A 12876-nucleotide genomic window follows, 5' to 3' on the forward strand; every position below is an offset into this window, starting at 1 on the left:
ACTCCAAATGTGCTCTCTCTGTTGTCGCCGATTGGCCGTGGCATCCAGTTAGAATGTTCAGAGATGGGGGCAGATGGAGGACTTTCTTCTGCTGCTGCAGCTCAAGAAAAAAATCTATTCCCAGGCAAAAGTGTAAAGAATGAAGGACTGAGTCAGCAACTATCCTGTGCATATCGGTGAAAAACGGGGATGTTACAATAATTTACATGCTTTACCTATCATTATTTTATTCAGCTGATCTACAAGTATTCAGAAATATAAGAATTAATATTCCTCCAAACACTGTCCTGCCTGATTATGTTTACCTCTAACGTGCAATAAATAACGTGTTCTGCTCCAACACCCACATCAGGCAGCTCAGACTGTCTCCAGTAACAGCTCCAGGGGAATCTAACACCTTTAGGCCCCATGGGCATCTGCACTTACATGTATACACAGTGCACCCATGTGCACACACACACACACACACACACACACACACACACACACACTTAAAAGCAGCATCTCCTTTGGGGCTAAAGTACACAGAGCCTGCATCTAAGAAACATCTTGGTTTTGTTAGCTTCAACTGGAACCTTTCCACCTGAACTGAATTCAAGAACTCACAAGTTTGACTTAGGTAATTGGAGGTGACGTCAACCTTCTCGACAACTTGGGGAAAATTCAAGAAGCATGAAAGGGCAACTGGCCACCATACAACACTTGGGGCCCTGGATGCTGCACAGACAGAAGGCTGGGGTGCTCCAGGCCTGAGTCAGTAGTTTCTCAACAACAGCCACTACCAGCAGACTACCGTAAAACGTCGTCAGATGCCGCAGCCCGAAAGCGCTGCATAGCTGGAAGGCAGGCTAAGCGCTTGTAAAACTGTGTTGACGCCTGAAGAAATAATAGTGAAGACAACAAACCCTTCGTGTGCTGAATCTCAGACTTTTCATATGACAGGAGACTCAGAGAAGCCAATTTCGTTCTCAGGACCACAATCTCCAGCATATTCTCATCCCCCCTCTCTCTGTCTTTGTCTCTGTCTGTGTGTGTGTGTGTGTGTGTGTGTGTGTGTGTGTGAGAGAGAGAGAGAGAGAGAGAGAGAGAGAGAGAGAGAGAGAGAGAGAGAGAGAGAGGGAGAGAGAGAGGGAGAGGGAGAGATTTTTAAAAAAGAAAAGATGGGGGGTTGGGGATTTAGCTCAGTGGTAGAGCACTTGCCTAGCAAGCACAAGGCCCTGGTTTGGTCCTCAGCTCTGGAAAAAAAAAAAAAAGAAAGAAAGAAAAAAGAAAAGATGGATCAGCCATTAAAGGCTAGGCTCACAACAAGAAATATAAAAAAAAATATATTTGGAACTTGGAACACAGATACACCAAAAACATGTTGAAGGCTCAGAATGTGCACCTGTGGTCTGTGCCACTGGTGGATAGAGGCCAGAATTCAAAGCCATCATGGGCAAAATAGCAAGATCCCCCTCTTAAAAGGGTGGCAGGGGGCAATGATGGATACACCTGCAATCTCAGTACCAGGGGAAGGAAGGGGGGTTAAAATTCAAGCCTAAACCAAGCTGCTTAATAAAACCCATCTCAAAAAAACCCAAAAAAACAAAAAAACAAAAAAAAAAACAACCAAACATCAAATCACCAGATCGACTAACATGCAATCAACTCTTAAATCACCTCATATTTACTAAGAAAATGTTGACAGAATAAATACAGATGTACCCACAGAATGAGAAGGACCACATAAACATAGTACTCCACCAAGTATCCTTTGCTAGGTCATATCTAGCCCCTGTCAAAACAACCAGCTGAAATGTGAAAAATCATCTAAACATAATTATGCATAAGTAGTTATTTTTAATTTAAGAAGCAGGGCTGGGTGTGGGTACTAGGGTGGGAAAAGCAGATCTCTGTGAGTTCAAGGCCAGCGTGATCTACAAAGTGAGTTCCCGGACAGCTGGGACTACATAGAGAGATCCTGTCACAAAATGAAGAGGGCTAGAGAAATGGCTCAGTAGTTAAGAGCAGCGGCTACTCTTCCAGAGGACCCAGGTTCAATTCCCAGCAACCACATGACAGCTCCTAACTGTCTATTAACTTTAGTTACAGGGGATCAGACATCCTCACAGACATACAAGCAAAACACCAATGCAATCAAAATAAAAATGTAAGTCATTTTTTTAAAAGGCAAAAGAAATAAAAAGAGACTGACACAGGCTTGTAATGGCAGAGAAGGTGGATCACAGAACCGTTTTGAGTTGAAAAACTGCTTTTAAACAACCACACTTCTACTGTGCTGTCTTAAATATTCTTAAATGTAGTCTGTAAAAACTGCCAAAATATACTCTCTTGCAACTGACATGTAAAGTTCATTAATTACTTGCAGTTTTGAAGAATATTACACCACTTAGCACCCCATATAAAGGCACAGTAAACTTTATTCAGAAACTATACACAAGGTATTGCTACTGAAGCCTAGGGGGGTGCATTCTGTTCTGTTTTTAGACTTCTCTTTCTTTTTTCTTCCTTCCTTCCTTTCTTTTTAAATGTGTATGTGTGTCTGTGTGAGTGTATGCTTTGGATGTGTGGGTGCCACAGAGACCAGAAGAGCTGGAATTAGAAGCAGCTGAGAGCCATCTAATGTGGGTTCTGGGAACCAAACTCCGGTCTTCTGGGGGGAGCATTCACCATTCACCCTTAATGACTGAGCCCTCTGCAGCCTAGACTTCTGTTTCTTTGAGATGAGGTCTCACTATCTATCTCTGGCTAGCCTTGAACTCAGAAATTTGCCTTGTGAGTGCTGGGATTAAAGAAATGCAACATTAAACCTATGGTGGGCCTGTTTTTTGAGACAAGATCTCATGTAGCCCAGGGTGGCCTTAAAATCTCCAAGGATGCCCCCTCCTCTACTTCCTAAGTGTTAGAATGGAAGACGTGACACCACATCTTGCTGAAAACTTGATTGTTTTGCTTTTCTCTAATGAAAGTCAAAACATTTGTTTTTCACTTCATAGAAAGGAAATTTCCGGTCACACCTGAAGCTCAAAGTCACCATCAACTTACTCATCTAATACATTCCTATTCCTAGTTTTGCTACTACTGATTCTATACTTCTATTTTTTTGTTGCTGTCTGTTTCTTGAGAGATGGTCTCACCATATATATATGTATATATGTATATACACATATGCAGGCGCGCGCGCACACACACACACACACACACACACACACACACACACACACACATATCTTTGGCTGACCTGGAACTCACAGATATCCACCTGCCTCTGGCTCCCATGGCCAACTATACTTCTTTTTTAAAACTAATGTGTAGCCAGCCAGGTGTAGAACTACTGTAAGTTTAAGGTCAGCCTGGGCCACGTAGTGAGTTCCAAGTCCAACCTGGGCTACAGTTCAGATAATACCTCAAATATAAATAAAAATAATGTGTATTGTGTATATTGTGAAATTGACTAAAAAAAACTTCAAGCAAGATCAGTACTTCTCATAAGGTGATTCTACAAGCCGACTCAACACTTACCTGTGACAGGATGGCATATGTAAGAATAAATGAATCACATTTCCTCAGTTTCCCCAGCTCTTGGAGCCCTGACCAGATGTATGTAGAGACTAAGAGACAGCAGTTCACCAGTGAGAATCGGTTGTTACTGGTAACCCACACCAACGCACACTTTATATGCCTTCTCACATACCACCCTCCACCCCCACCCCCTTTAGAGTTTTGATTCTCTCAAGTCCTTTGACAAGCTGTGGTATAAAAACAAACCGACAGTCTGGGAGGTGAGAGATCAGGCTTCTCACCTCCCCAACCCTTCCTCTAATGAACGCTGTGATCTTGATCTAGAGGACAGCTCTGACCAGCCACTTCTCCTGTCCTTTCTAAATGGTTATCCCATGGTCGCCCCTTACTCCTCAGATCAACTCTTTCCTCTTTTTTCTTGAGTCCGGTCTCAGATAATCCATGTGGGCCTTGAACTTGTTAAGCAGACAAGGAGAACTTTGAACTCTTGATCCTCCTCCTTCCACCTCCCAAGTGCTGAGACTACAGACGTGCCCCACAGTGTTTGGCGTTCCTCTTGAATCCTGTTAGCTACACCACTCCCTTCACACTGAGTCCAAAACTAAAAGCACGCAACCTTCATTAAATCTGGCCCCTCCATTTCCCTTCTAGCCCCCATCTTCAGCTCCTGGTTGTTTTGTTTGCTTCTTGCCACAGGGTCTCACCATAGAGCCCAGGCTGGCCTCAAACTCACAATCCTCCCTCCTGCCTTAGCCTGCAGAGTGCTGAGATCACAAGTGTGTGGCACCATGCCCAACTTAATTGCTTCTTTCCAATAATTAGTTATAACAGAAATTACTATTTAAAAAAAAGAATAATATGAATCACATTTCCTCAGTTTCCCAAGCTCTTGGAGCCCTTGAACAGACGTATGGAGAGACTAAGAAAGAGTAGTTCATCAGTGAAAATTGGTTGTTACTGGTAACCCACACCAACGCACATTTTATATGCCTTCTCACATACCACCCTCCACCCCCACCCCCTTTAGTGTTCAATTTTTTTTTCAATGCAAACTCACTTCTGAAACCAACTTAAAACCTGTACTTGGCCGGGCGGTGGTGGCGCACGCCTTTAATCCCAGCACTCGGGAGGCAGAGCCAGGCAGATCTCGGTGAGCTTGAGGCCAGCCTGGGCTACCAAGTGAGTTCCAGGAAAAGGCGCAAAGCTACACAGAGAAACCCTGTCTCAAAAAACCAAAAAAAAAGGAAAGAAAAAAAAACAAAAACAAAAAAACCTGTATTTGACTCACTGTATAATCAAACTGAAAGGTAAAATAAAACCTTCCAGAATGGCCAGGTACACAAAAGATGCCAACAGGTCAAAGTTCAGAATGGAAAAAGAGAGAGATAGAAAGAGATCAAGAAAGGACAAAGCCAACATAACAAAGTTTAAAAGAGAAACAAAGATTTCTTGCTCCATGTACAGTTTCCATTTTTAGTCTCTATTTTAAGATTGAAAATGTCCCATAAAAAGTCATATACGGCCGGGCAGTGGTGGCGCACGCCTTTAATCCCAGCACTCGGGAGGCAGAGCCAGGCGGATCTCTGTGAGTTCGAGGCCAGCCTGGGCTACCAAGTGAGTTCCAGGAGAGGCGCAAAGCTACACAGAGAAACCCTGTCTCGAAAAACCAAAAAAAAAAAAAAAAAAAAAAAAAAAAAGTCATATACACATGTATGAAAGTGTCATGACGAATTCCAGTATTCTGTAGGCTAGCTGAAAATGATACAAAGTCTGATCACTTTGATAGTCCAAATGTCTACTCAGTACTTGTAGTCTCCCGAGAGCCTGTTCTCATTTTCTGTCCTGAACAAGCAGGACTCCCACAAGATCGAGCCCCAGGCACTGAAGTACCTCACCACCTTAGGTGGAGAGATGAGTGACACAGGACGGCTCCCACGCTGAGGCAGATCTAACTCAGACGACGACGACCATCACGTTCCCAAGCAGGGACACCTTCACAGGGGCACCTTCCGGGGGGATGAGACCAGACCTCACACCCCGCAGCTATGTGTTCCCTGTCAGTTCAGGTGCTCAAACTCACTAGGAACGTCGACACGCTGATTAGGCCAATTAGAGGGACCCGGTGTGTCCGGTTACTCAATTATCTTGGCATCAAATTGAAATAACGACCTGCCCTTTCCTATCTTTACTCTGGCAATCACATCTCTCCTCTACCTTTGGTCAAGGCTAAGTATTTCTTAGTTGACTATCAGTTGAAAACTGATAAAAACAAAACAAGCCAAACAAAACAAAACAAGGCACCCTTGGAGGAAGGGATCCCAGCACAACTCCAAGTTGAAGATAAGACTGCTCCCTTACACCAGGCCTGCCCAGGACAAGCTCTCAGCAGTCAGTGGGGATGGGGGAGGGGCTCATGGCTCTTACCCCTTACTGGTGAACTACTGTGGACTGGTAGCCTCTGGAGGAGGAGCCACTGTCTCAAGTTGTGAACCCACTCACTGTCAGAACTTGCCCCAACTCAGCTCCAGTGGATATTTATTTCCAATCCCATGGCCACACAGACGCACCTGGACAAACCCCGAGAGAGAGACAGAGACAAAACAAAAAGACATGAAGGCAGGAAAGGGAGGGGGGAGGGGAGAGCGCAATCACAATGCATTGTGTACATGTATGAAACTGTCCCAGAACATACTCAAAAACCTACTCCCTAAGTCTACAGCACAGCATTCTTTTTTTTTTTTCTTTCTTTTTTGTTACATAGATTATCTGCAAGGTAAATAAAGAGTTACAGACAAAGGGAACTATTTGTTGTGGGAGTGAAGTCTCCAGAGACAATCATCCTTGGCACACTGTTCTCAGGTCCAGAGATGGTAGAAATGAGAGCAGACCCAGGGGAACACAGGTCAGTCTTTATCAGAACATCTTCGTAAGGTGGGTGGGAGGTACCGCGCTGACTAGGAACTGGCCCGCTGAGCCAAGCATTGGTCATAAGCCTGAGTCAGGCTTGAGCTGGCTCAAGTCAGATTTGAGCCAGGAGGATGACAAGTTTGTGGGTAGCCCAGGCTGTGGAGGAGTTCCGGTCACTTTATAATACATGGTCAGATGTGTCTCAAAAACAAAAGGGGGATGTAGTGCTTGTCTAGCATGTCCTAGGTTCAAACCCTGCCTAAAATACAAACAAAAAAACCTGGGGGAAGCCGGGCAGTGGCGGTGCATGGCTTTAATCCCAGCACTCAGGAGGCTGAGGTAGGCAGATCTCTGTGAGTTCGAGGCCAGCCTGGTCTACAGAGTGAGTTCCAGGAAAGGTGCAAAGCTACACGGAGAAACCCTGTCTTGAAAAAACAAAAAACAAAAAACCTGGGGGAAAAAAGTACATCCATCTACTGAACAGTGTTAGCCATTAAGGAACCACAGCAGTCTTTTAGGTTGTTTGCCTGTGTGGGGGATGTGGGTTGGACCCACGAGCACATGCATGTGAAGCACATGCTCTACCACTAAGTTACACTGGATGGAAGCAGGGAGCTCTAAAAGGAAACATCACTAATGTAGGAAGGTGAGAGAACAGAGATCTCTAACTTATTTTTTGAAATAATTTTAAAAACTACTATAAAAATGCTTTTAAGACAGGGTCCTGCTATGTAGTTCAGGCTATCCTGGAATTTGCCCAGGCTGGCCTCTTGCTATATATTCATAACTTACACTTGGGAAACTGAGTCACAAGGGGTCTAAGTAATATTCCCACAGTTATAAAGTTAGTAAGATCGTCAGGGCTTTCTGACTCGGCAGCGGGAGACATGGAAGCTACTGTGGTGTTCCAGATGTTCCTGTAGCCAGCACATAGATAGGCCAAGGGTACAAAGAGTCCACTCTGGTTCACAGGTGAACTCACTTGGTATTATCGTCTACTAAGTAACAAGTGAACACACGTTTTCTGACACCTCAGATATGCATGCCACAGCAGTTTTGTTTCTACATGTCACGTGAAACAGACGAAGCACCTACCCCCTGCACCCAATTACTCAGTTCTGTGCCTGTCTATGAGCTCTTGATACAAAATTTCATGTACTCCCCAGGACTTGACAAATGTGCCCACCAGACTGAAAGCTTTAAAGGACAAGTAGGATTCAAAGAAATTGGGGTGTGGGGAGGAGAAACAGGAGAAGGAGGATACAATGGTGGACAGACAGGAAGCCACACACAGAAGGACAAACAGAAGGGGGATACAATAGCGGACAGATAGAAAGCCACACACAGAGAACAGCGAGGTCAAAGTCACACACTCAAGTGACCAGACATCGGCTGGTCATCCAGAGAAGACCTGGAATTCCTAGCCAGGAGGAAAGCACAGAGGCATCTAAGTGCTCAAAGCATTTACCCCTGGGGGAAGAGCCAGGGAGCCGGTGAAATCCCTTCAAAGGGCTGGCACATTTTAATGAATCATTTCCCTAGAGCTGACTCTCTTGACTAAATTACACTGCAATGAAATGAGCAAGTTTGTGCATAATACTTTCCAACGTCTGAGTTCCTCAGGTATAATTACACAGCGCCAGTGCCATGGCTCAGTGGATAAAGGTGCTTGCCACCGGGCCTGAAGACCTGAATTCGATTGCCAAGACCCACATGGTGTAAGGTGAGAACCTACTCCTGCAAGGTGTCCTCAGTCCTCCGCCTGTGCCCGTGGGACACACCCCGCACACACACACACACACACACACACACACACACACACACACAAACACGCACACGCGTGCACATGCGCAGAGAAGTACATTTTAGAAATCTACACGTTAACAACTTCAGTTTAGTTCAGTGAGTATTATAAGGCCATTTGCATATTAACAAAGTTCGATTCTGACGGTCCAGTCTAAAATATATCTCTATAAACTTACTACAAAACTAGCCAAGTTTCAATACCTCAAAAATCTACAGATAACGAGTTTGAACTGAAGTCTCTCTACTTCTCACGAAACTTTGAAAACTTCTTCCGAGTTATCAGAACCGTACACCAAAGGACTCTTACCTTTACAGCTCGGTTTCTCGGTTGAATTCTGTGAAGTCACAGTAAGGTGACAGCGGAAACGTTCTCTAGAAACGACTGACATCATCCAAATTCTTCCCCTAAGTTCTTCTGGCGTATGGATGTCCTAATTTCACCACTTCCAAGAGCAAAACCTCTCCCCCGGACTGGCGATTGATACACTTTAACCATCTTATCCCTTTGTACAAGCGTCTGTACAAAGCCGCTGTTGTTAGTGCTCAGAGCGCCTGTTCCTGTGGGCGACCTGAACCGTTCTTCTAGACTTCTCAGGAAAAACAAGACTTACTGCCTTAACTATTGTTCACCGTTGCGGCTGCTGTTTTGAGACAGGGTTTGGGGTGTATCAGGTTGGCCTGGAACCACTATGTAGTTGACATGACCTTGAACTCCTGATCTTCCTGCTTCCAAAGGCTGGGCCTGCTGGAGAGCTCGCCATCCCCAGCACCTTCCCATCCTCCCTACCACTGTTTTACCATAAGAGAAAACTTTGGGTTGATTATCTTTTAATGAAGTGAATTTAGTTTTACCCTAGTATTTCAACTGAGAAAAAATTCTAATAAAACCATTTTGTTAAAGGCAGTATAACTAGAAACCTCAAAGCCGTTCCTGCTCCTGGGAAATATTCCCCTTCTGTCTTTTGTTGCTGTTTCTTTGAGGTGTTTGTTTGTTTGAGACAGCATCTTAGTATGTAGTCCAGGCTAGCCTGGAACTTCCTGTGAAGACAAGGCCAACCCGGAGTTCTGTGCCAGAACTACAGTGTGTGACACCACACTTCAGTGTCATTGTTGTAGTTAGTTTGACATTTATTTGTGTGTGTGTGTGTGTGTGTGTGTATATGTGTACATATATGTAGTCTGTGAATGTGTGTGTATCACGTCATGAGTCAGGGAACTCCTTTCAAGGGGTTGGTTCTCTCGCGCCACTCTAGGGGTTCTGGGGTCACACCCAGGTTGTCAGGCTTGGTGGCAAGAGCCTGCACCTGCTGAGAGACCCTGTCCCCTTTGTTATGTTTTGTTTTCTTTTTTGATAAGGTCTTTCTCTGAGGCTGCCCGCAAACTCATGACAAGCCTCTTGCCTCAATTTCTCCACATGCTAGAATCACAGAAATGAGCCACCACACTAGGAGCACAATGTATATTTCAAATATTAGGGTAATAAATGAAATTAATCTATTAGTTCTAACTAATTCAGTGAACATGAACTTAGTCCCTACTACGCACTAGGTATTATGCTGGTTACAAAGGTGTTTAGTCCCTACTACGCACTAGGTATTATGCTGGTTACAAAGGTGTTTAGTCCCTACTATGCACTAAGTAATATGCTGGTTAACAGACGCGATGTGAAAAGGCCGAAGCAGGATCTGCTCTCAGACCTTTCCATCTTGGAGCCAAGAAAGGAAGGCAAACAAGGAACTTTATGAAATGGGAGGTCTTACTGACAAAAACAATGGGAAGAGTCTTTGGATTGGAATGAGATTCTGGAAATACCTGTATCACTAGCCAGAAATCTGAAGTTCATGAGTGAGTTGAGAAAGACAAAGAACCTAAAGAGATCTTCAGAAGATAGTAATCTCATCAACCAGGTCTTGACTAGACTCAATGGGGCATCTTATTTCCTCTAAGATAAACCCAAATTCCTTAAGAAAGCTAACCAAATCCCAATAACAGCCCCTAACCCTTAGGGTCTAGCAGTATCTATGTACAACATTTTTTTGTTTTTGTTTTTTCGAGACAAAGTTTCTGTAACAGTCTTAGCTGTCCTAGAACTCTCTTTGTAGACCAGGCTGGCCTCGAACTCACAGAGATCCACCTGCCTCTGGCTCCCGAGTGCTGGGATTAAAGGTGTGTGCCACCACCGCCCAGCTATACAACATATTCTTGTTTTCTGTTTTATTTACTTTCTGAGACAGAGTCTCAGCGTAGCCCTGGCTGGCCTAGAACTTGCTATATAGAGTTTGCTGGCCTCAAACTCACAGAGGTGAGACAAGAATACTAATGGCTCAAGACTAGGCTGAGTAATTTAGCAAGATGTCTAAAAAAATGGGGCTGGGGATGTAGCTGAATGGTAGAGCGCTTGTCTACCGCGCACAAGGTCTGTAAGAAAGTAAACAACACGACAACGTGAAGGAGCTCTCCACCACTCCAAATGTGCTCTCTCTGTTGTCGCCGATTGGCCGTGGCATCCAGTTAGAATGTTCAGAGATGGGGGCAGATGGAGGACTTTCTTCTGCTGCTGCAGCTCAAGAAAAAAATCTATTCCCAGGCAAAAGTGTAAAGAATGAAGGACTGAGTCAGCAACTATCCTGTGCATATCGGTGAAAAACGGGGATGTTACAATAATTTACATGCTTTACCTATCATTATTTTATTCAGCTGATCTACAAGTATTCAGAAATATAAGAATTAATATTCCTCCAAACACTGTCCTGCCTGATTATGTTTACCTCTAACGTGCAATAAATAACGTGTTCTGCTCCAACACCCACATCAGGCAGCTCAGACTGTCTCCAGTAACAGCTCCAGGGGAATCTAACACCTTTAGGCCCCATGGGCATCTGCACTTACATGTATACACAGTGCACCCATGTGCACACACACACACACACACACACACACTTAAAAGCAGCATCTCCTTTGGGGCTAAAGTACACAGAGCCTGCATCTAAGAAACATCTTGGTTTTGTTAGCTTCAACTGGAACCTTTCCACCTGAACTGAATTCAAGAACTCACAAGTTTGACTTAGGTAATTGGAGGTGACGTCAACCTTCTCGACAACTTGGGGAAAATTCAAGAAGCATGAAAGGGCAACTGGCCACCATACAACACTTGGGGCCCTGGATGCTGCACAGACAGAAGGCTGGGGTGCTCCAGGCCTGAGTCAGTGGTTTCTCAACAACAGCCACTGCCAGCAGACTACCGTAAAACGTGGTCAGATGCCACAGCCCGAAAGCGCTGCATAGCTGGAAGGCAGGCTAAGCGCTTGTAAAACTGTGTTGACGCCTGAAGAAATAATAGTGAAGACAACAAACCCTTCGTGTGCTGAATCTCAGACTTTTCAAATGACAGGAGACTCAGAGAAGCCAATTTCGTTCTCAGGACCACAATCTCCAGCATATTCTCATCCCCCCCTCTCTGTCTCTGTCTCTGTCTGTCTGTCTGTCTCTGTGTGTGTGTGTGTGAGAGAGAGAGAGAGAGAGAGAGAGAGAGAGAGAGAGAGAGAGAGAGAGAGAGAGATTTTTAAAAAAGAAAAGATGGGGGGTTGGGGATTTAGCTCAGTGGTAGAGCACTTGCCTAGCAAGCTCAAGGCCCTGGTTTGGTCCTCAGCTCTGGAAAGAAAAAAAAAAGAAAGAAAGAAAAAAGAAAAGATAGATCAGCCATTAAAGGCTAGGCTCACAACAAGAAATAAAAAAAATATATATATACTTGGAACTTGGAACACAGATACACCAAACACATGTGGAAGGCTGAGAATGTGCAACTGTGGTCTGTGCCGCTGGTGGATAGCGGCCAGAATTCAAGGCCATCACGGGCAAAATAGCAAGATCCCCCTTTTAAAGGGTGGCAGGGGGCAATGATGGATACACCTGCAATCCCAGTACCCTGCAGGGGAAGGGAGGGGGTTACAAATTCAAGCCTAAACCAAGCTGCTTAATAAAACCCATCTCAAAAAAAAAAAAAAAAAAAAACCAAACATCAAATCACCAGATCGACTAACATGCAATCAACTCTTAAATCACCTCATATTTACTAAGAAAATGTTGACAGAATAAATACAGATGTGCCCACAGAATGAGAAGGACCACATAAACATAGTACTCCATCAAGTATCCTTTGCTAGGTCATACCTAGCCCCTGTCAAAACAACCAGCTGAAATGTGAAAAATCATCTAAACATAATTATGCATAAGTAGTTATTTTTAATTTAAGAAGCAGGGCTGGGTGTGGGTACTAGGGTGGGAAAAGCAGATCTCTGTGAGTTCAAGGCCAGCGTGATCTACAAAGTGAGTTCCCGGACAGCTGGGACTACATAGAGAGATCCTGTCACAAAATGAAGAGGGCTAGAGAGATGGCTCAGTAGTTAAGAGCACCGGCTACTCTTCCAGAGGACCCAGGTTCAATTCCCAGCAACCACATGACAGCTCCTAACTGTCTATTAACTTTAGTTACAGGGGATCAGACACCCTCACAGACATACAAGCAAAACACCAATGCAATCAAAATAAAAATGTAAGTCATTTTTTTAAAAGGCAAAAGAAATAAAAAGAGACTACACAGGCTTGTAATGGCAGAGAAGGTGGATCACAGAACCGTTTTGA

General features: G+C 44.3%; 1 protein-coding gene across 4 annotated transcripts in view; it reads right to left on the reverse strand.

Annotated features, from left to right (window-relative positions):
• Nucleotides 1-12876, reverse strand: part of Slc41a2 (solute carrier family 41 member 2) — a 133208-nt gene that overhangs the window by 105089 nt on the left and 15243 nt on the right. Inside the window, exon 1 of one of the 4 annotated variants that reach the window (XM_059245108.1) lies at nt 8543-8660. The exons of 2 other annotated variants lie outside the window; for them this stretch is intronic. The gene's annotated coding sequence lies outside the window, so the exon portion shown is untranslated. Of the gene's footprint in view, nt 1-8436; nt 8661-12876 lie in introns of those variants that run through there. One more of the 4 variants, XM_059245107.1, reaches the window with a different exon arrangement.

Source organism: Peromyscus eremicus, chromosome 18, assembly GCF_949786415.1.
Source record: "Peromyscus eremicus chromosome 18, PerEre_H2_v1, whole genome shotgun sequence".
NCBI lineage: Eukaryota > Metazoa > Chordata > Mammalia > Rodentia > Cricetidae > Peromyscus > Peromyscus eremicus.